General features: G+C 42.5%; 1 protein-coding gene and 1 long non-coding RNA gene across 2 annotated transcripts in view; both read right to left on the reverse strand.

Moving 5' to 3' along the window:
- Positions 1–23,976, reverse strand: part of TM4SF1 (transmembrane 4 L six family member 1) — a 301,142-nt gene that overhangs the window by 187,466 nt on the left and 89,700 nt on the right. The gene's annotated exons all lie outside the window — the stretch shown is intronic.
- The window catches only part of LOC138174281 (uncharacterized), a 23,741-nt gene continuing 1,567 nt past the window's right edge, over positions 1,803–23,976 (reverse strand). The window contains exons 2-3 of the long non-coding RNA XR_011171661.1: positions 19,792–19,931; positions 1,803–2,015 (exon numbers count right to left, since the gene is read on the reverse strand). This is a non-coding gene — a long non-coding RNA (uncharacterized lncRNA). The remainder of the gene's footprint in view (positions 2,016–19,791; positions 19,932–23,976) is intronic.

Genomic DNA, 23,976 nt, shown 5'->3' on the forward strand with positions numbered 1-23,976 from the left:
TACCAAAGAACTGGGGGGAAAGTGGGCATCCATCAATTGGGTATTGGTTGAACGAACTGTCACATATAAATGTAATAATATATTATATATAATATAAATATAATAAATGTAATGGAATATAATTGTGCAGGATCACAAGAAGTATTTGGAGAAATATGGGGAGAGATGAATTGATGCTGTGTGAAATGATCAGACCCAAAGGAACAGTATCTACAATGATGACAATAATGCAAATAAAGAAACTGTATCCTAAGTAATTACCAAAGCTCTAATTGGTCCCAGTAGACAGATAATAACATATACTCCTCTTGGCAGAGAGGTGGGAGGTAACTGGGGCAAATTGTTTCACATGTTGTCAGATGAGGTCACTCACTGTAATAGTGATTTTTACTTAGCCATCAAAAGAATGGCTTCAGGTATGAAGGGGCAGGGCAGATTCAGAAATGTATGAGATATAAAAGCCCAAAATAGCAATTTTAAAGAGAAAGTTAGTGATTAATAAAGCTTGAGTAGCAAGTAAATCAGTAATGACTGTTTAGAGTTTAAGATTTTCTCTGGAATGCTAGGTGCTCGGCTTGGTTGGTTCTACCTGGTGAAGAACAGTAAATGTTCTCAGTACCTTCTTCATTGTGGTCCCCTGAGACAAAGCTCTGCTTGTTCAGCCCTAGTTGTCTGTGGCTGTCCTTGTAAATCTGATCATTGTTTAGCCACTGACTAGCCAGTCATTTAAACTCCACAGCCCCAGCTTCTTTGTTTGTAAAATGTGGTAGAGTACGATGGTCACTAAACTAGTCAGTATCAGAACCAAGACTACAATCTGGAACTTTAGCTTCTCAGCTTAAGGCCCTTCTACCAAACCATTGGAAGTACAGTGGACAGAACCTGAGTTCAAATATGGCCTTGAACACTGAGCTGTGTGACAATGGGCAAGTCACCTAACCTCTGTTTGCCTCAGTTTCCTCAACTGCAAAATGGGGATCATAAAAGCACGCAACCCCCCGGGTTGTTCTGAGGATCAAATGAGATATTTGTGATAAGAGCTTTACCACAGTACCCAGAACACTGAAGGCACCATATAAATGCTTATTCCCTTCTCTCTTTTCACCAAACCAAGATGTACCTCCATGGGTTCCATCTTCTCAATTTTATCTTTTTATGCCCCTCATCATAATGATTGGTATACCACCCTAATGAAAGAGGCTTAAAAAAATGGGCTCCTCCAGAGACAATCTTGTTTCTATACAAAATAAAAGCATATCACTTAACTGGAAAAAGAACTTCTCCAAAACCATTTCTCTTTATACGTTTTGACATTTCTCATTGGGGAGGGATGTCAGGAAGTATCCCTAGTAAAGCTAACAGGACCATTACTAATGTATTGATTATTTTTCTTCTTTTCCTTACTTTAGGTACTGAAACCAAAGGAAAAAATGGAGACATCATAGATTACGGTAGAGTCAAAAGGCCCATCACAAAAAATGCAAAGAAAATTACCACAAGGCATCAAATAATGCCATTTGTGTTACATTTCCTCCCTCACAAGTCTGTGCAAACCCTTCATTTGCTCACTTGTAGGGAATCAGGCAAGCATTCCAAAAGGCATAAATGTCTATTATCCCCCTGTTCTAGGTAGTATAGGGTAGTATGGGTAGTATGAGGGGTCTGGTTTTATAATCATATTTGAAGAAACAAGCTTGGCTTATACCTCTAGATCTCAAAAATAGGGTTGTATCTACAAAACAAAGTTAAACTTATAGTCACTATTGACAAGCATTTCTTAAAGTTTAAGAAAAAACACACTCTCAAAGGACACTTTAATTTTATTATTTTTCTTTTTTAAAACTAATTTTCTAACACATATTTTTAACTGGACCTAAGTCCCAGAAGGGCTTGTGCCAAGGACTTCATGGAGAGCTTACTGGGGATGAGGAACTTTCCAAAGGTGGTGACTCTCGGGCCATGGTAGTTGAATATTTCAAAGGGCTCATCACAGCTTTAATTCCTCTTTCCTCCACCTGCCAAGAGAAAGCCAGGGACTATGTGAACACAATTACAAAACACTTTTCACACAAATAAACATAACTTAAATAAAAATAAATTACAAAACACTGAGGCTGTCAGTTTAATAAAAATGACAATTATACCCAAATAAACTTACTTATTCACTGGCATACCAATCAAATTGCCAAAGAATTATTTTGTGGAGCTAGGGAAAAATGACAAAATATAAGTTCGATTACATCAAGGGAATCAAATTTTTATAATGTGAAGGAAGTACCAATTTTCAGACTATGTTGCAAAGTGATAATCATCAAAACAATAAGGAATTGGCTAAACCACAGAATGAGGGATCAAAAGAATAGATTAGATACATAGTGGTAAATGACCTTATAGTAATCTATTGTTTGATAAAACCCAAAGATCCAAGCTTTGAGACTTTTGCCAAAAATTTCTAGGAAAACCAGAAAGCAGTTTGGCCAAAACTAGAAATAGACCAACATCTCACACCATATATTAAGGACAAAATGGATAAATGATTCAGACATAAAGGATGATACCATAATTAGAGGAATAGGGATAATCTTACATGTCATATCTATGGATAAGGAAAGAGTTTCTGACCAAACAAAAGATAGAGAGGATCATGGGAATTAGATAGAAAATTTTGGTTACATGAATACAAATAAAACCAATGCAGCCAAAATTAAAAGTTAAACAGGAAAGTGGGGGAGGGAATTACTGCAAATTTGTCTGATAAAGAGATATATTTCTTAAAATTATAAGGATAAAAGTCATTCCCCAGTTGATAAATGGTCAAAGGATATGACTAGGCAGCTTTCAGAATAAATCAAAACTATCAATGGCCACATTAAAATGCTCTAAAGCACTCTTGATTAGAGAAATGCAAGTTAAAACAACTCTGAGGTATTATGTCACACCTATCAAACTGTCTAACATGACAGACCCAAGGATGTGACATAGGCTTACAGCCCTACACCCTGGTCCTACGTCCCTCTTTCTAGTGTGGAAGAGGGCCCAGTTCCAGGCTGTGGAAGTTTACTCAGGTCTCAACAGCCAGTGTGGCCATATCTCTTCATGGGCAAAAGCCTCCTAGAAACTGAAACCCAGAAACTCCCAAATGGATGCTCAGAAATGCAAGTTCTGCCAAAGACAACCTCTGCAGGTGCCAGGGAAACCAGCCTCTACCACCACAGAAAAGGCAAGCTCTGAATTGCTGGAGTCAGGCCAGAGAACTAAGGAGCAGAAGGAGTGGGGCAGGCCAGCGGGACAGTGCGCTATGCATATAAGAAGCTGTGCACTACTCCACCAAGCCTGGGGGAAGAGCCTAGCATCCAGCTGGGACTGGGACTGACCACAGAGTTGGAACAGAGACCTAAGCTGATGAACTGTGAATGCCCAGTGTAGAAAGAGGCTTAGATTCAGCCCCCAAGGAAACCACAAGCAGAGCGAAGGGAGTCAGAAGCGAATGATAAGGAAAATGACAGGGGGTGAGGGGATGGAGAGACTGAAAGTACCAAAGACTCTAGGAAGAGAAAGATCTCAGAGACCTTAAACATAAACAGGTAAATTAACAGGAAAAACAGCAGCAAGAGAAGGAAATAATAGCTTCCAGATCTAGTAAACAAATTCAGGCATCTGTGAATAAATACTGGGAAATGAAGGGAAATGATCCAATACTTGATGAGACCAAGGATGCTGAGGAATCTGAGGAGAACATGGGACCACACAGCAGGCTGTTTCTGAAATGGTTTAAAAGGGAAACGGGAATTATGAGAGTAGAATGTATGTCCTGCACAGTGAAAATAGGGAGCAGAATGGAAAAACTTACATCTGCAATGCTGAGTCTCACCCCGAAGCAGAAGATTAGGATGCAAATACACAGAACTGAAAGAAAACCTACAACCAAAACTGGATTCAAAGAAACTGGTTGGGCAGCATTTTGGTTGTTTGTCCAAGTCAACCATAGGTTGACGCAAAGTGCAGAACTGTAGTTTCTAAGATCCAGCCAATGAACTATGGCTCTAATGACCAGTAGGGCTGATGGGGCTTTTGGAGTGTACATCTGCTTCTCTGCTGGTACACAGAAACAGACAAAGTCTACATGGGTCTATTGTCCAAAGAGCCCATGTCTTCTGAGCTGACTCAGACCACTGAGGAATGTGAAAATAAGCAATTATTAACCTTCCCCACGGGTTTCAGGCCACTAGCACTTACGACAGAAGGCTGTACAGAATGCAACAGTCAGCTGAAAGCTGCAGAACGTCTGAAGGCTGCTCATACCCACCTAAATAGGGTAGAGTGTCATGGACCAGGGTACAGCCTGAGGGGGACCTTCACACTGACCCCCACAGCCTCACATTTTTGTGATAGTTCCTGCATGAGGCAGGAGAAAGTGAGAATGAGGATTCATGCCGCAGCAAACATTTGCAAAGTGACCACCGTGTTCGAGGCAACATGCAAGGTGCCAAAAATGCAGAGATGAAAAGTGTCACCGTGGCTGTCTTCAAGAAACTAAAATCTGCCAAACATTTGAAAGAAATAAGCAAAAACCTTAATCTGAGAGAAATAACTTGGCATGATAGTCCTGAGAAGAGTAATACCAATCCTTTCTACTTAGGATGCTATTATGTCAGCCTATTGGTGTATGGAAATTGCTTGTAGAAACTCAATCTATGGATGTAGGTGGCAGCACCTCAGTAATTATGAATCTTAGTGGCCTAGGGCTCTGAAAAATTAAGTGACTCAGCAATGCTTCTATAAGTACATACTTTATTTATATATGCATGTGGTGGGGGGGGGGGGGGAAGATTTGATTTGAGTCCAAGCTTGCCCTCTATCCAGTACCCTCCAGTAAGAGGCTCCAGTAACCTGAAGGCCCATTTATTTTTTACAGACACGTGACTGTGTGGGAGACAGAGCCCTGAGCTTGTTTTCAGGAACACCTGGGTTAAAATGCACCTTTAATTTCTAGCTCTGTGATGACATTTGAGGCTCAGGCATTAACAAACTGATAGCTATGGGACATTAGGCGATGCAGACAGATGCTTTGTTGGGGTTTGTTTTGTATCAGGGAGATAAAGTTGCTTTTCTTTGATCTGGGTTTATATTTTGAGGGATTATGTTGGCCTTGTCTAGGCATGATCATCACTATGTTGCCGACAGGCAAACATACAAGAACTGAATTAGGGGACCTGCTGCCTGTGGATTTCATCCAGGAAAGGGGTTTTTTGTATTTGAGATACTATCTTGGTAAATACTCAGAGATCTGTGAATACAATAAGATGGGGAAAAAATCCATTATTTTTATTGCATTTTTGCAGAAACTTTTAAGTGGACAAGCTGCCTAATACCAGGTATAAAATGAATAGATTTCACCAAATTCTCTTTCTTAAAAAAAGAACTAATTTTTTTTTAATTCTAAAATTCAAACAATTGTTCTTTCCTTCCCAAGTCTTCTTTCCTTCTAGCCCTTTCTTAATTATGGAAGACATATCGTCTCTATTCAGAACTTTCTTCTCAATCATTTCAGGACCTGTCTATTGATCTGTGTAGAAAATAAAGACTATGTCACTGCTTAGCTCAGACCAACAGACCAATTTCACATCCCAACATGATAGAGGCCAGAGGGTCCTCTGGCCCCTGGGAATAGGGAACTGCTCAGTAGTCGGTCTCAGTAAGCCTGTGACTTCCAACCTTCGGAGGCTTCTGTTGCAACACATGGAGTGTTAGAAAAAAAATCTGGTGAAAAGTACAAAGCAAAGATGAGCTTTCCGTGAATTAAGTGAATAAATGATGGGCTTTAGAACAACACAGTGAAATGCGGATGGAAATAATGCCGGCAGGAGCTCCCAGCTTAGAGCTGGAGCAGCCCTCTGAGCTCCTTCCTTTTACTGATCTAAAAACTTGGCACCTGAGAGGACAGTCATTTACCCACATCAAGGGGCAGAGCCACAACCTGAAAGCCAAGCACGGCGCAAATCTAGAAAAATAAAGCTCTGGCTTACAGAGTTTGGGAGCCCTTGGTATAGTCTATGTTGACATATAATATGTAAAGCACACAGTACATAGAGTAGGGGAGCATATAGTATAGTATACATAGCACATATGGCATTTAGAGCGTATACTACGTATAGTACATATAGTATGAAAACAGTGTGTGTACATGTATGTATACATACATGTAGTCCCTATAGTTTGTAGGGCTGGAAGGGACAAATGATGTCATATCATCCAACCATTTCATTTTACAGGTGATGAAATTGATGCTGAAACAAAGTTCAGTAACTTTTTTCTCCCTCATCAGAGTTGACAAACCCCATAGGAATCCAGGGCTCTCTTTGCACTATCCTGAAGCACCCCCTGCCCCCACCCCTTCAGGGCATCCCATGCCACTCCAGAATCAGAGCTGGGAGCTCCTGCTGGCATCATCTCCATCCACATTCCAAGCCCATTGTTTATTCACTTGATTCACTGAAAGGTTTTCTTTCCTTTGTATTTCTCACCAGGTTTGTATTTTTCTTTTCTTTTTTGCTTTTTGGAGGGCAATTGGGGCTAAGTGACTTGCCCAAGGTCACAAGCTAGTTTTTGTGTTAAGTGTCCGAGGCCAAATTTGAACTCAGGTCCTCCTGACTCCAAGGCCAGTGCTCTATTCGCTGCAACACCTAGCTGCCCCAAGGTTTGTATTTTTGTAACAGAACATGTGCTTTAAAAACCTCTGCCCAGAGTGTTCAAGCATGAAGGACCTTTGGGACCATCTGCCTAAAACTAGCCCCTTGTTTTGCTGAATCTCTGGGAAGCCACTGACTTGACCAAGGTCACACTGCCCAAGATCATATAGCAAGCAAATGGCAGTGAAGGTTCTCCATCACTCACACGTGACAGCTTCTCTGTTCACCACTTAATATGGATAGCAATAACATTTACAGTCCTGAGCTTTCGGAGACAATTTTCTACGTGTAGAAAATGTGGCACCAGAGAATTTCATTGAAAACTGGGCATACGTTCTTTTCCCTGTGGTAACGATTTTGTAGAGAAGGAGGGCAACAGTGACCTCCTGTGGTGAATGTGACAAAATGAGAAAAAGCCTTCACTGCAAACCGGGTATGTGAGAGCTGGCACCTGAAACGGGGTCCTTCTGATTCCAAGTCCATCACTAGCCATTAGGTCCCACTGCCTCTTATTCCTTAAGAATAACTTACATGTTCTTGTCCTCAGATCAGCTCTGAAAGTTAGAAAGTCCAAGTGCCATCATAGGGTCATGAATCTAAAATTGAAGGGAGTTTCAGAGTCAATCTAGTCTATCACAACTGATGAGGAAAAGGAGATTCAAAAAGACAAGGAACTTGGCCAAGGTCACACAGTCAGTAATCATCAAAGGCAGAATGTGGACACAGGCCCCCTGCCTCCGGGCCAGGAGTCTAATTATACCAAGCTGTGAAGTCATGTTGTCACTATTTCCTACATGAAGAAACTGGAGTTCAGAGAACTTAATGATTTACCCATAATTAAGCTAACAACTGTAAAGGCTAGAATCATATTGGGCCTCTGGACTTAGAAACCAGTGTTCTTTGAACTATACTATATAGATATAGCATATAGCAAGCAAATGGAATTGAAGATTCCCCATTACTCACACATGACAGCTTCTCTATATAAATGACGGAAAAAATGTTAATAGTGTGGTTTAAAATTAAAACTGTCACAAGTTCATTTTTTGAGACCTGGTAGTTAAACATTTACCAAACTCCCCCCACACACAGGATCATATATTTCATCTAAATGTGATGCTTTCTCCAAGTATTTGCTTTGACTATGTTTTCATGAAGAAACACAGGCCATTAGAACAAACAAGCATGGCTTCCATGGCAGTAAACAAGGGACCCTGAATTCCCTCCTCTGGCCCAGCTCCTCCTTCACAGCATCTTCTCTTTCCTTCAGTCGTTGTCACTCTGTGTGGGAATCTGTCATTTAGCATCTTACACCATCTCTCAAAGGGCCCCCATTGGAGGTACAAGGAGCTCGAGGAGGATTAAGTGACAAGTTTTCTCAGAACCCCTCTTGGCTCCAAAGCCTCTGAGCACAGGCTGAAGAGGATTCCCAGATGCATTCCATCTGTTACCTAAGAACATGAATGAGTCGGTGAGAAAAAAACATTTCTGCCTACTTCTAAACTAAAATTGCTTATGAAATGGGCTTTAATGAATGTTGCTGCTCAGTCATGGACCATGGCACACCAATACTGTTCTTGGGGGTTTTGTTTTTGCTTTTTGGAGTGGTTTGCCATTTCCTTCTCCGGTAGACTAAAGCAAACAGAGGTTAAGTGACTTGCCCAGGGACACACAGCTAGTATGTGTCTGAGGCTAAATTTGAACTCAGGTCTTCCTGACTCCAGCCCCAAGGCTCTAGCCACTAGGCCATCTAGCTGACCCCTGCTTTTATGAATATACAAAGCAACTAAGGGTCAGGAACACTGAGCACTGGATGCAATGCAGCTGGGTTCTTCCTTTTGCAAATCTTTTGCAGTGTTTTAAGAGAGCAGGGGAAAAAAGCAGTGTAAAAGAGGAGGAGGAAGAAGAAGAGCAGAAAATGAATGTGACCAAATATGCCAAGAGAGGAAATGATACAGATCCGTGTCCGGCCCAGTGGCAGGGCCCCGTCCTCTGAGGAGCAGAGCAGCTGGGTCTGAAGAGGTCCATCACTGGGAGACAGAGGGGGAGGCAGCTTCTCTGAGGATTTCTTAAGTTGAGATGAGATTCCCCCTCTTCCCTTAAGGATACACCAAATCAAATCAAGTCAATAAATATTTATTGGCACAGTGGGTAAAGTGCCTGGGTCTGGAGGCAGGAGGATCTGAATTCAAATCTAACCTCAGACATTTACCAGCTGGATGACCATGGGCAAGTCACTTAACCCTCATTGCCTCAGTTTCCTTATAAATAAAATAAGCTGGAAAAGGAAATGGCAAACAACTCCAGTGTCTTTCCCAAGAAAACCCCAAATGGTGTAATGATTGAAATGACTAAACAGCAACAACAAAATTTCATTACAAAAAACCGAGTCTGACACAACCGAAGCAATTGAACCACTCAGCAGATGGAGAACAGGACCTGGAGTCAGGAAGCCGGGAGTTCAAATCCAGCCTCAGACACTAACTAGCTGTGTGACCCTGGACAAGTATGTAACTTCTCTCTGCCTCAGTTTCCTCAAATGTAAAATGGAAATAATATTAATACCTCCTGCAGGGCTCCTGTAATTAGTGCTCATCCCTTCAAACACTCCATGATTTCATCAAGAAGAACACTGTCTCTACTGGGCCAGGACACATCCTTCTTCACTTTGGCAGACAGACTGGCCAACCGTTTTGGCCAAAACACAAAATCTATGGATAGTGGCCACCCTGGTAGTGACATGACAGGCCTCTCCTGATGTATTTCACAAATCTGGCCCTTGCTCACACACACACACACACACACACACACACGCACGCACGCACGCAATTATCCTTCCAGTCCTTTCCAGAAGGATCTCCTGAACTTGTGCCTCTCTGATGTGGCCTCTGACATCCAGGGGTTATTTTCATAACATGACAAGGCATTGAAAGAGAGCTGCGATTACAGCTGGTTCCTGATGCATTTAAAGCAAGATCCCCCTTAGAATACACACCCATTCATCTTTTCATCCACCCAGTAAGAGCAGAACAGAACCAGGGTTGTGATGGTAAATGTTTGATATTGAAAATGTGCACACATCACACTTTTAGGTGTGATCTGTATTGTTAATATTTTTTCTCATCATTTTCTTAAATCTAGACAATATACATTTGCCGAATCTGAAGCATTTGCTTTGACTATGTTTTCATGGAGAAACAAAGGTCATTAGAAAAAACAAGCATGGCTTCCATGGCAGTAAACAAGGGACCCTGCAACATTTGCCAGTTTCTGAAGTGTAAATGTTTGCACCAATAATTTCATAATGAGCTCTTGTCTCCCTGATGATTTAACGGCCAGCTCTCATCAGCCTTAGTTCAAGCTTGCTCTAGCACACCACTAAACAGAGACTCTCCCCACCTGCTCCCCATCTCCAGTGGTTGATAGAAATCCAAAGCTGTTAGGGAAGGCATTCCTGACTCAGACCTCTCTTCTGGCACAAGGGACTGGGCACAGTACCTGCATAGCCTACACCATTCCAGAGACAGGACTGCCTGTAAAGCTGCACTTTTAACTCAGTGGGCATCTTTCTAGGGCTGAAATGCCTAGAGCTCATTGGACTCCACTAAACACCGATGTGGCAAGGAGGTGGATCTGACCTGAAAACACACCCCGGAGGTCCCGTACTCAGCTCAGCAGCTCTGCTTCCCGGCCCTAGCCAACAACCTCTGACCAACTTCACTGTTCTGGGTTCCCTGCAGACAAATGAATATTCTCTCTGACAAACTCTGCACTAGGAAGAAACAGCATCCCTTTGGGCACCCAACAGCAGGAAGACAAAACCTAGAGGATCACTGGTCTAAATCTTGGCTCTGCTTTTTACTTGGGTGACGTTGGGCAAAGCCTCCATTGGGTTGGGCCTCAGTTTACCCATCTGTATAATGAGAGGCCTGAATCAAATGGCTTCTAAGCTCCTTCCTGAGAACGATGTTCTCAGCGGCTCTTCTCCAGTCTTCTCTCTCTCTCTTCCCTGGGCCTTTCTGGACCTTCTTAGGGAGCTCAGGGCCAAAGTGCAAGTTAACTGGGCGAGGAAGCAGGTGTCTCAGAAAGGAAGACCTTCCCCAGTGGGTGGGGAGTGGAAAGGCAGGAAAGTGGGTTAGCACAATGCCCATGCTCCCTCCCCCCACCAGGATGCCACTCTGCAGCACACAGTGCTGCATATTAGCATAATCACAGGGATCTCATCCCCCAGATACCCTGGGAGGGATGGATGGCACTGGGCTAGGGGCTCAAGCCCCTGTACGCTGCTGGTGGATGCTGATGCCTTCCACAGTGGAGGGGGTGACAGCCTATCCCATGCAGGGAGTGGCTGCTTTCTGTGTTAGGTGGAAAGAGCAAATAACAAGCCCCAAAGCCTGCCTCTCAAGCGTGCCAAGCTGGGTGGCCATTGGGCTATTCCTTATGAGCCTCATATGTAATTAGAGATAACAATACCAGTTGTGCTTACTTCACAGGCCTCTTGCGTGGATCAAATAAGATGATTTCTGCAAAGCACTTCGTGAACTTTGGCCCACTTTATCAATGTCGGCTCTTATAATAATTCACATGAGAAAATGATAGGAATTAGAAATGCCTGCAGTTCTCTCCCACCTCTTCTCTGTCTCTGGGGTTCCCTGGCTTCCTTCAAGTATCAGCTAGATCTCCTTTAATTTAGGTGCCTTCCCTTGGTCGGTGGTCTCCACTTTATCCCATCTATACCTTGCTGGTTCAAACCTGTTTGAACACTGTCTTCCCCGTTAGACTGAGCTCCTTGAGAGCAGGTGTATTATTATTAACCTTTCTGTGTATCCTTGGTGCTTAGCATAGTGTTTGGTGGGCAGCAGCTGCTTAATAAATGTTTATTTACTGACCCAACCTCTCCATTTTACAGAGACATAACGAGACCTCAGTTACCAGAGGGCAAAGCCAAGATTTGAACCCCTTTTCCAGGCTCCATTTAGATAGAGTTAAAGCTTATGAAGTGCTTTCCTCAGGTACAACCCCAGAAGGTAGGGAAAAAAAGGCTTGCCATCCACAATTTGCAGATTAAAAAACTGAGAGTTAAAGTGATTTCTCTTGGCTCCCACACCCTGTAGGTGTCCGAGTATTCTGACTCTGATGGCTAGTAAGGGTACCCTGTTTGAGAGCACAGGCTGGCTTTCTAGACAGGAATGTCACCTCGATTAAAGCTTGGGATCATAGGCTCTTAGATGTAGAGCTGGATGAGATTACAGATGAGGAAACTGAGGTTCAAAGATGTTATGTAACTCTCCCAAGGTGACAAAGATAATAAATGACAGAACTGGGATTGGAGGCAGGTTCTCAGACTTTGCATGTGCCATGAAAAGAGCTAATCCTTTCAAATACAATCTCAAAGAGAAATGACTCAAGCCTAGAATGTCAAAATCCCAGGCTCACCAAGCATCCTTTGGATCTTAAGCTAGCATTGTGTCAGGAACTTGGTCAGAGGCCATTCACTGCACCCTGAGAAATGGAAGGACTGGATATAAATTAAAAAATGACCATGCAGTTTTCCAATCCCGATCCTGATGGATTTGATGACCAAGAATCAATCTTTATGGGCTGGCTTCAATTGAAAAATGGACTAATCAGGTTCTCTCCTGAATTCTCTTCTTTTTTCTCTGTGTACTATCTCATTGAGTGATTTCATCAACTCTTGTAGATTCAATTATTATCTCTATGCAGATGAGCCCCAAATCTATTTATCCAGTCATAGTCTCTCTCCTTTACTCCAAGCCAGTATCAAAATGCTCATTAAATATTTCAGACAGGCTGTTCCATAGGCATCTCCAATTCAATTTGTCCAAATGAAACTAATTACCTTTACTGTGAAAATGACTTTTCTTCTGAAGTTCCCCAATACTGCTGAAAGAACAAGTCACCTGGGTTCTTAACCTTGGCACCATCCCCTATTCATCACTCTCACTCACCCTGGATCAGTCAGCGACCAAATCTTGTCATTTCCATCTCATATCTCTTGCCTGGACTATTGCAGTAAGTCTTATGATTGGCCATCTTGCCTCAAAAATCCCTCCTCACTCTGGACCATCCTTCTCACAGCTGTCAAAATGTGATTTTGCTAAAAATCTGGTCTCTCCATGTCACCACACTACTCAATAAACTCCAGTAGCTTCCTATTACCTCTAGGGTCAAAGACTTCTTCATTTGACATTTAAAAGTCTTCACAACCTGACCCCTTCTTTGCATTACTTCCTTCCACTATCTAAGTATCATTCAACCATGCTGTCTTACCTACTATGAGATGTTCCATCTCCTCTCCCTGGGACTTTGCATGGGCTTTTGTCTTTGTTATCTCCAGCTTTTTAACAGTGTCTAGAACTCAGCAGTTATTTAATAAATTATTGGTGACGGATTGATATAGCTAAGATTTAATCTTGCAAAAATACTAACAGAATTTCAACTTCTTTCTAATTTTGTACCATTCAAAGATTGCCCCATTGAAAAAATCTTTGTATCAAGTTTCTCTGATAAAGATCACATTTCTGAGTATAATGATTATATAATTATATATAATACTTTTGCCATCTTAAAGAGTTATATAAATACTAGCTATAGGGGGTGGCTGGGTGACACAGTGAATAGAGCACTAGCCCTGGAGTCAGGAGGACCTAAGTTCAAATTCGACCTCAGACACTTAATACAAAAACTAGCCATGTGACCTTGGGCAAGTCACTTAACCCCAATTGCCCTACCTTCCCCCCTTCAAAAAAATAAAAAAGCTTCAAAAAAAATACTAGCTATTATTATTATACAAAATGAACGGATTTAAATTTATAAGAATGAGAGCCATTTCCCGGTTGATGAATGACCCAAGTATATGATCAGTCAGTTTTCAAAGAAATAAATCCAAGTTATCAACAGCTATATGAAAAATGTTCCAAATCACTAATAATTAGAGAAATGCAAATTAAAGGAACTCTCTAAGGTCACACCTCACATCCACCCATCAGATTGGCAGAGATGACAAAAGAGGAAGATGACAATGTTGGAGAAGCTAGAAGAAGACAAGAGTGTGTTAAGTCACTGTTGGTAGAACTGTAAATTGGTCCAGGAATTCTGGAAAGCAATTTGGAAAGAAGGTCCCAAAGTTACCAACCTGTGCATACACTTTCATCCAGCAACACCACTACTAGTCCCTTACTCAAAAGATATCAAAGAAAGAAAAAGAGACCCACTTATAAAAAAAAAATTGTATGAGTTCTTTTTGTAGTGGCAAAGAGCTAACTAACTAAGGGAGTGGCTATCAGTTGGGGAAAGTCTGAACAAATTATCGTATATCAATGTCAAGGTATACTACTGTGCTGTAAGAAATGATCAAAGATATAGTTTCATAGAAGCCTGAGAAGACTTTTCTGAAATGATGCAGAATGAGATGGGTAGAACCAGGAGAACAATTTAGACAATAACAACATTGTCAAGATAAACAACTTGGAAAGACTTAAGAACTTTGATCATTGCAGTGACCAGCAATTCCAAAGTACCAGTGAGCTCCTCACTTCCTGAGAAAGGCGCAAAGACTCATAATACAGAATGAGACACATTTGTATCATTAAGGCAAGGCAGGAATGGGCTTTGCTTGACTGTATATTTATTACATTTGTTATGAGAGTTTGAGAGTGGGGGTGGGCATGGGGATGGAATTGAGGAAAGAAAACAAGTGAATAAAAGCCTTTTTTTTAAGTTGCCTAATTGTTGGCTCTTTGGGTTTGTTAATGAGACCTGTCAAAGTCTCGTAAGAAGAAATTCTCTTTTGTCATTGAAAGATTTTATACTACTTTTACCTCTCTAATTTATTGAATGGCTAATACTGATATCAACTCAGCTAGAAAATCCAGAGTTCCATGCATGACACATCCATGCTTTCCTGTCCCCAGAGCTTTTTAATGTACACATCTTTAGCCCTTTCTCTTGAATCTCTCCCTCCCCCCCCCAAGGGATGCTAGGTCTGAAATCTTGTGAAATGGCTACAAAACAAAACATAACAAAAGAAAAAGCCCTGCTTCTGAAAGGCAATTCTTTGCTAATGTCAGTTTCTCTCTTTCTTTTCCTTTGCTTTTCTATCTCCCTCCCTCTGTTCTCTCTCTCTCTCTCTCTCTCTCTCTCTCTCTCTCTCTCTCTCTCTCTCTCTCTCTCTCTCTCTCTCTCTTTCTCTCTCTCTCTCCTCTCTTCTCCTTTCCTTTCTCTCTCTCCTTTCCCTCCCTCTCTGTTTTTCTGTCTGTCTCTTCATCTCCATTTATTTTTCCTTCTCCCTCTTCTTCTCCCACCACTCCACACACATACACACATCCTCTCTCTGAACATCTATCTCTGCCCGCTTTCCTCTGAGGAGCAGTGTAGTATAGAGCTGAGGAATCAAACTTGTTGCCCACTCCTGAGTTCAACTCAAATTAGACTAAAATACAATTGGGAAATATTTAACAAAATAAGTAAAAACACAATGCAACATAGACAATGTAAATTTGTGGTTTTCTAATATGAGGTTTTCAATATGTACCCACAGGAATCCATCTATTTTGACTTGAGTTTGACACCACTGGTTTATAGTACAGTCTACTCTGGCAAAACACACTGGCCCTGGAGCCAGAAGGCCCTGGTTCAAGTCCTAGGTTGGCTACTTACCGTGTTTCCCCGATAATAAGACCTATCCCGAAAATAAGCCCTCCCCTTACTGTGTAAGATTTCTCTAAAATAAGCCCTCCCCCGAAAATAAGCCCTATTGAGATTGCTACTGTAGTGAAGGTGATCCCCTGCGCTACACGCTACATTACAGTACCCTCTGTATGCACCATCCCCCCCCCCCGGGTGAAACGCACGCCGCGCTCCGAGCTGCATCCAATCAGAGCTGCAGCAGTGAGCGCGTCATCCTGTTCTTCCCCAGTGATTTGCTTGCTGGTGCCATTGAGAGCAGTGCCGCGGAGGAGAGCTGAGGCAGGACAACATAAAAACCCGGTATGTAAGCGGGAGTGAGGGGGCATGATGGAGGATAAAAAGGGCATGATGGAGGAAAAAAGAAGAACTCAGGGGGCATGATGGAGTGAAAAGAAGGACTGATGGTCATAATTTTCTTATTCTGTCTGTTTTGACCCCCAGACATGAATACAAAAAAGGAAGAGCTACCGTATACTGTTGAGTATAAGAAAGCAATTGTAGAGGAGTCACATGGCAAGAATCTTGCAGTTTTCTGTAAAGAAAAACTTTTGGATCTTCGAATGGTCAGAAAATGGAGAGCAGATTATAATAACCTCAATCAACAGGTGGATGAGGGAAAAGGGAAAAAGTGCAGGTCTGGATCAGGTCGGCAGCCCTTATATCCTGACTTGGAGATCCTCATTGGTGAATGGATTGCTGACAGGAGAGCAAAGGCCTTGGTTGTGTGCAGGGCTGATATTCAAGCATTTGCCCTTTCAATGGCACCAGAGTTTGAAATGGTCTCAGAAGGATTCAAAGCATCACAGCACTGGTTGGATGGTTTCCTTCAACGGTATGAACTGCCCCTAAGAAGATCAACAACACTGTTTAAGCTGGAAGATGCTGAAGTTATTAAACGTGCACTTGCATTCAAGTCCTTTATTGATAGGATTGACATTTCCAAGTACCAAACCTGCAATATGATTGCTATGGATGAAACTGCAGTGTTTATGGGACAAGGATCTCAAACAACAATTCATCACAGGGGTGCAACGTCAATCTACATTCCCACCACTGGCTATGAAAATGCACGGGTCACCTGTGTTCTGGCAATTCATTTGGATGGAAAGAAAGCCACAGCTCTAATCATCAGTAAGGGCAAGAAAGATAAGATTGAACATGTATCTGGCATTTACGTTCTTGAAACCGAAAAAGCCTGGTGTACACAAGCCGTTATAAGAAAGTGGGTTGATTTAATGCTGCTACTTGTTATGCGAGGTAACCAAAGAGGTCTGATAGTCTGGGATTCAGCCAGCACTCACCGCGCTAAAGAAATGAAGAACTTCCTTGCAGAGAGAAGAATAGATCAAGTAATAATTCCTGCAGGAATGACTGCCTATCTCCAGACCCTTGATATTGCAATAAACAAGCCATTCAAGGACCATTTGCGCATGGAAGTCAATGACTACATTGAAAATAGAATGGAAAAAAATGAGCGTGGAAACTTTGTGAAGCCCTGTCTGCAAGAAGTCGTGACTTGGGTGAAGAAGTCATGGGATAAAATTACTGACAGCTGTGTCGCCAAGGCACTACGAGCAAGTTACCTGGACAAGACATATTCATTTAAAAAGAGCTATATTGCTGGACATGACAGATTGGGTCCACTTCTTCTGAAGGAAATGGAGGCGCAAGACATCCAGGACGGAATTCAGGGTATGGACACTTATGACGATGTTGTTGAAGAAGATGACATGATCATTATTGAATAAAGGTACATTTTTTTGTTCACATTTACCTGTTTATTAAAATTGCTGTCAATGTTCATTAAAATAAGCCCTCCCCTGAAAATAAGCCCTCTGGTGTTTTTCTGTCCAAAAAATTTAATAAGACAGTGTCTTATTATCGGGGAAACACGGTACTAGCTCTGTGCCTCAAAACAAACTATCTGACCCTTCTCTGCTTTAAAATTAGTGCAATGAACAAGTGGATTTCCAAAGTCCCTTCAGTTCCAACAATCCATGACAAGTTTCACTTTGGTCTCAGAACAAGCCTCTCCTTCATGTAAGATCCACACTAACTATTCCCACGAAAAGCTCTTAGGTCTTCCTCACTTATCAAGTGATGAGATACAATATTTCAAAGAATTGTGGCAACTAGGTGGCATATAATGGAAAATACACCAGTCTTTGGGTCCAGAAGCCCTGAGTTCAAATTCCAACTCAGAAGCTAACTAGCTATGTGACCATGGGCAAGTCATTCTATGTGCTTTAGTTCCCTTACCTACAAAATGGCAGTGATAATAAATAGCAGGGCAGCTGGGTGGCACAGTGGATAGTGCCAAGCCTGGAGTCAGAAAGACTCATCTTCCTGAGTTCAGATCTGATCTCAGACACTCACTAGTTTTGTGACTCTGGACAAGTCATTTCATCCTGTTTGCCTCATTTCCTCATCTATAAAATGAGCTGGAGAAGGAAATGGCAATTCATTCCAGTATCTCTGCTAAGAAACCCCAACTGGGGTCGTAAGGAGTTGGACAGGACTAAACAACTAAACAACTATAAACATAATGCAAACTTTTGGGAGACAACAGCTGCCCCTTTGAGCTGGCAAGAGGGCAAGGAGGAAGTGTGCTATAGACACAGGAGACCTCCCCAACTAAGGCATTAATAAATTAAATAATAAATCAATAATTAATTTATATTATTAATTAATAATAAATTAATAAATTAAAAAATAAGACGAACTATTTTGTACAAGGGACAGCTCTCCTGTGGGTTAGTTATAAAGTTTATTTGGACTTGTGTGAACAAATACAGGACTGAAAAGAGGCAGGATCTTACAACTCACTCACCAATTGAACTGTCAGTCTCTTTCCAATGTGCAGAAACAGAGTGAACCTAAAAAGTTTCTTCCTGTTTAGCCTAGAGGAAAGCTGGACTCAATTCTATTTTCTTTAATTTCCTTAACTATTAATGTTCTGTCCAAAGTGATGCATATGAACCAAAGGCCGGGGCAGGGCTGTCACTAACAATTTTTGTACCTGGATCAAGGATGCCCTCCTGTCAACTTTTTAATCAAGAGGTCTATAGATGGAGGCTGTAAATGTTGGAGATAAGACACAGACCATCTGGTGGTTTCTCATTTCAATTAATTCTTCCTGATAGCTAAGTACGAAGCTATTTCTAGGTCTGTGGTGCTAAAAACAAAACAAAACCATAAAGGGCTTTCAATATCCCTGTGGAAAAGTCCCCATGCCCTCTCTATAGCAATGGATGTGTGGATTTCTTCTAAGGCAGTCAAAAGCAATTCATATGATGGAAGTAAATTGTCTTTGGTATTTTTAACTCATTTTGTAACTAAAAAGAATACTGGTATTTTTAAAGGCTTTATTTCATGGTAAAATAATATAATCTGTAGTCTTACTAATGGGAGATGGTAAACAATCTAATTGGACAAAAGAATCAATAGCCAAGGCTGGGATGATGATTTTACCCATGGATATTAGATTACTGGACTGTCAGCCCCTTAAGGTCAAGGACTATCTTTTGCCTTTCTTTGTACCCCCAGTGCTCAGCAGAATGCTTGATGCATAGAAGGCACTTACTCTGTATTGACAGACTGGCAAGGAACACACGAATTTACTGCAAAGACTTTTTTAGCAGGCCAGAAAGGGATTCCTGCGAGCAATGAATATATTCCAGAATTGTAGGATCACTGGTTTCAAGCCAGAAGGGTTCCTAGAGGTGATCAAGTCCCACCTGACCATTTTACAAATGTGGAAACTGAGTCATGAAGTGAGTGAGTGATTTGCCAAAGGTCACACAGCTAGGAAGTGGGTGAGATGGAATGTGAACCAGGTCTCCAGGTATAGCACACGCTTCCCACCTCCCTGTGCTACCACTCAGCTCAGGTCCCCGAATGTCAAAATGTCGATGAAATGCAAAGGGCAGAAGCCTAAGACCTCCTGATGGGGAAACATGAACGGGACATATTCAGTTCATTTACTCACCATGTCCCCACCATCTATGAGTACTCCCAAGCACCAGGCTTCTGGGGTCATCTGTGACTCCTCTAATCCCATGTCTCAGGGAGGAAGACAAGGACATTAGCCAGGGCTGCAAGGAATGCACTGTTGACTAGGGTGGTCATTGCACATCCTGCTAATAGGCAGGCAGAAAGTAACGAGAAAATGAGAAATGAAACCCCAGCGGCCATTGCTCTCCCCACTGGAGCCTCGGCAGGGCTCTTAGGGCAGAACTTCTGGACATTCTCCCCTCCCAGCAATGCTGTCTTGAAGGCTGGGAGCAGAATAAGGACATAAAGAGCCTGCAGACTGCATCCCGGAGAACTGCCCAGAGAATTTCTAAGTTGTCTTCTTCCTGGCAGGCTCATCTCCATAAATCTGATCACTTACCAAGAAGATCGACCGCATTCTTCTGTTTAGGAGGCGCCAGCAAAGACAAGACGCTCACATTGCTGAAATCATGAGATAAAGTTGGAGGGCTTGTTTGTAGGGCTGCTTTGCTATCTCTTACATCCTCCTGTTCTCAGACACTATGTAAAAAGAAAAGACCAAAAAATCCACTTGTAACAAATATCACGCGCACTGAGTTAGTGTCACCGATTTACTTAGGTCCTGGGTTAAATCGTGCTCATAGGATTCAGGGCAACACCCCCCCAGCCCATTTTACAGATGAGAAAACTGAGGCCCAAGAAGTTAAGTAGCTTCCATCTAGTACAGTAGATACTTGGGCCAGTTTCACTGGAATTGGTTGTGTGTGAAGGGAAGTAGTTAACTATCCTCTCCCCAGACCTGTTCCTTGATGGCATCATGTGCTGGCTGCCCCATGGTGTGGGACAATGCCATCAGCAAAGGCCCCCTTCTCATTGGCTCCTCCCTCCCCCCCCCCACCTCAGGAATAAGGACGATCCAAGTGAGGCCAAAGGGCTTGGGGGTGGGGGGAGAAGGCTAAGAGCTGAAAGGAGAAAAGTGAGAAGGGAACTCAAAGCCTGGGACTGGGGCTGACTCCAACTGCTCCTCTGTTTGTTGCGTTTCTACACTCCCTTTGAAAGTGTTTGTCCCAAGTGTGGACCAAGATCCTACTCAGTTCCAGAGTGAACGTAACAGCCATCTCCAAATATCCAAAGGCTTCCACGTGAAAGATTGTGTAGCCGGATCCTGGGTAACAGTAACTTACCACAAGAGCGACAGGAAGCTCTAGGATTTGAAAAACACTTTCTCACTTGTGAGAAAGGTGGTACAGAAATAGTCTGAGTAATGGGTTATACTAGCCCATACTCACCCCACTTCTGGTCAGTTTTCTCTTATTCCTTTTTGGCCCTTGTTTGTTTAATCTTTTTGCTATATTTGTGTCTTTTAGGCTCAGCACCTTTCACTTGCAGGTGACTCGTCTGCCGGGAACATTGTCATGCAATCTAACTGGCCCATGGAGACTCCATGTCCAAGGCCTACTATGAACTGGCCCCATTTGTGCTCCCCAAGGATATTCCTTTGTTTGTGGGATGGGTGGGTCAGAGGGTGTGAATTCTGGGGTGTGTGCTCCCTGGGATTTCTCACACCCCCTCTGGCTATTTATAACATCACTAAGCCCACACTTCTCCTTTAAAACGAGTTAAATGGGGTTTTGGGGGCAATGTTCTTTGGTATCTTCAAAAGGGATCAAAATATCTCATGCCTTGGCAACCGAGACTGCATTTAGCCTTCGGGAAATCCAGCAGTCTCTGGATTCCCTGGCCAATGTGATCCTGGACAATCGCATAGCCTTAGATTATCTGCTGGCCTCTAGTGGGGGTGTTTGTGCCCTAGCTAATACCTCCTGCCGCATGTATATCAATAATTCTCGACAGGTAGAACTCCACACCAAAAATATACTGGAAAAGGCCAATTGGATGGAAGAAATTCATGAAGCCCTTAGTGCACCAGGTTCCTCCTCTTCCTCATGGTGGTCCTGGCTTTTCCCTATACTGGCTCCTTTCCTGGTCCCACTCCTAATCATAGTCTCCTTAACCTCCTTGCTAAGTTTGTCTCTTCTAGACTCAGTGCTTTCCATTTTCAGTTGATTGCACAGGCTGGATATCAACCGTTACCGAAGTCGCTACCCCTCACCCCTTGGATCTGGCATCGGCCAAATTCCGGACATTGGCCACCAACCCCGCCCCTTGAACGATGGGACCCTGAGAGGCAGGGACAGCTCTACATCCCTTCCCAGCTGGAAGCAGCTCAAGAAGATGAGACTGTTGTCCCTGTCCCAAATGAATTTGGGCCCCATCTGTTTAAGAGGGGAATGATTTAGACCTGGGGTCTAAATCAATTTGTAAAACCAATTTGTAAAACCAGTTTGTACAATTGTAACTGCAATTTGTATAGTAAAATTGTAATCTGTGAAATCCCTTTCCCACCCTCAAACTCTACCCCTTCCCCCAATCCGCACTTGGCCTAGGCAACAACTTGTGACTCCTTTGTTCTTACTTAATCTCTTCATGTCTCCTCTGGTCTGGCCCAAATCTCATCTAAACTATCTATGCACTAAAGTCACAAGTTCCTTTCAGTCAGCTCTAACCTTTATCTATGCACTGAGGTCCCTTCCCTCCATCCGGTCAGCCCTGACAATGGCAGCCTTTCTCTTTAAAAGTAAAAGTCTGTACCCCTCTCACTTGCAGGTTCCCTAAAGGACTCTTGCCCACTTCTCATAGAAGCATAACAATAAACTTCTACAACTCTCACTCCAATTAAGCCTGAGACCTTGAATTCTTTCCAGAGGCTATTGCAGGTTTTCTGGTCTTAGATAAGATCAGGGTTCCTGCTGAACCTAGAGGGAGCTATCCCTCATCATTCCCATTTTACAGCTGGGAAGACTGACTGAGAGAACAAGTGACATGCCCGTGATCACACAGCTAAATCAGTGTGTTAAGCTGAATTTGAATCCATTTCTCCTGACTTGCAAGTCTAACATTCTCCCCACTACTCTCATGGAGAAAACAAAAACAAAAACTAGGGAGGTTGAATTTGGTTCAATACAACTTTTAAAAACATAGAGCTATTTGACAGGACTATCATGCAAAATTATTAAGTACACCTATCAGTAGAAGTGCTCCAAACAGCTGGATGACCACGCTGAATAAAGGACATTCTCATTTCTAGTGATACCTCATTAACTTAAAACTGCACTAAGACTTTTGGAACATGCCATACATTAGGGTTGCTTTCCTCTCTGCATTTACATAGAACCCACCAATTGAGTACCAGGTAAAACTGATTTTTGAAAAGCTAATAAAACCCCATTTTAGTATAGTCCAAGGTGCTATTTTATCACAAGAATCCCCGTGCCAATCAGGGCACTTTCAAAGATTCTGGGAGAGAAGAAAGAGATAATGTAGAGTTCCCTTTTAGCAGAAGGCAATTCATATAGTGCACAAATGGGAAAAAGCTGCCCAGCATTTTATGCAAAACTAGGACAGGCTTTGAAATCAGTTTCCCTCACAGAAGTTCTTGGAATTAGTCCTACCAAAGGAGCAGAGCTTGTTTTACAGGAGCCAGAGAGCTTCCAGAGCACAGACATGATTGAAAAAAAGCAAAGCGATCAGAAGCACATTCTGTAGCAGAAGCATCTCTATTCTCACCTGTGCACACACACAGAGAAATGAGTCGAGGCTACGAGCTGGGTTTGCATCCTCAGAATCCTCAAATCCATATTGTCCCTCACCTTTGGTAGCCATTCAGTAGCTAAATTTTATGAATTCTCCCTTCACAAGATTTCTTGTAGATTACTCCTTCTGTCCATCTATTACAGACACCACCAAGGTCCCCACCACTTCTCTTGAGACTATTTATAATGTCTTCCTAATCCTACTTCCAGTCTGTCTCTGTCTCTCCTTTCTCTGTCTCTGTTTCTCTGTCAATCTATCTGTCAGTGCCTTTTGTGTGCGTATGTGTCTCTGTCTCTGTCTCTCTCTGTCTCTCTCTCTCTCGGTCTCTCTCTCTCTCTCTGTCTCTGTCTGTCTGTCTGTCTGTCTGTCTGTCCCTCTCTCTGTCTCTCTTTCTCTCTCTGTCTCTCTCTCTCTGTCTCTCTCTCTCTCTCTCTCTGTCTCTCTCTCTCTCTCTCTGTCTCTCTCTCTCTCTGTCTTCTTTCTTCTTCTCTCCTCTCCACAAAGCTGCCAAAATGAGAGAATATTCCTAAAGCTCAAGTCTAATCATGTTATTCAAGAAACTCCAGAGATGCAGTGTACTCTAAGAAAAACTGCAAATTCTTTTTGAGCATTTAAAGCTTCTCACCATTAGACTCCAGCCTCTCTCCAAGCTAATTATAAATTACTCCTGCATTGTATGACCCAGCCAAACTGTTCCCTGTACATGACATGACATCTCCCACTGTCACTTATACCTAGAAAGATCTCACTCCTTGCCTTCACCTCTTTGAAACCTTTAGCCCCTCTGCTTTCAAGGCTCAGTTCAAGGGGCACTTCCTGTTTCCCCCATTTGTTACTCCCCCCAGCCCAATCACTGTATTTATTTTATATACCCTCTTTGGGCATTTGTAGCAGCAAGCACCCCGGCTTCCCCAGGGTATCTGCCCATACA

Source organism: Petaurus breviceps, unplaced genomic scaffold (genome assembly GCF_028583685.1).
Source record: "Petaurus breviceps papuanus isolate PSGF00001 unplaced genomic scaffold, PetGlider_PUasm1.0 688, whole genome shotgun sequence".
In the NCBI taxonomy this organism is placed as follows: domain Eukaryota; kingdom Metazoa; phylum Chordata; class Mammalia; order Diprotodontia; family Petauridae; genus Petaurus; species Petaurus breviceps.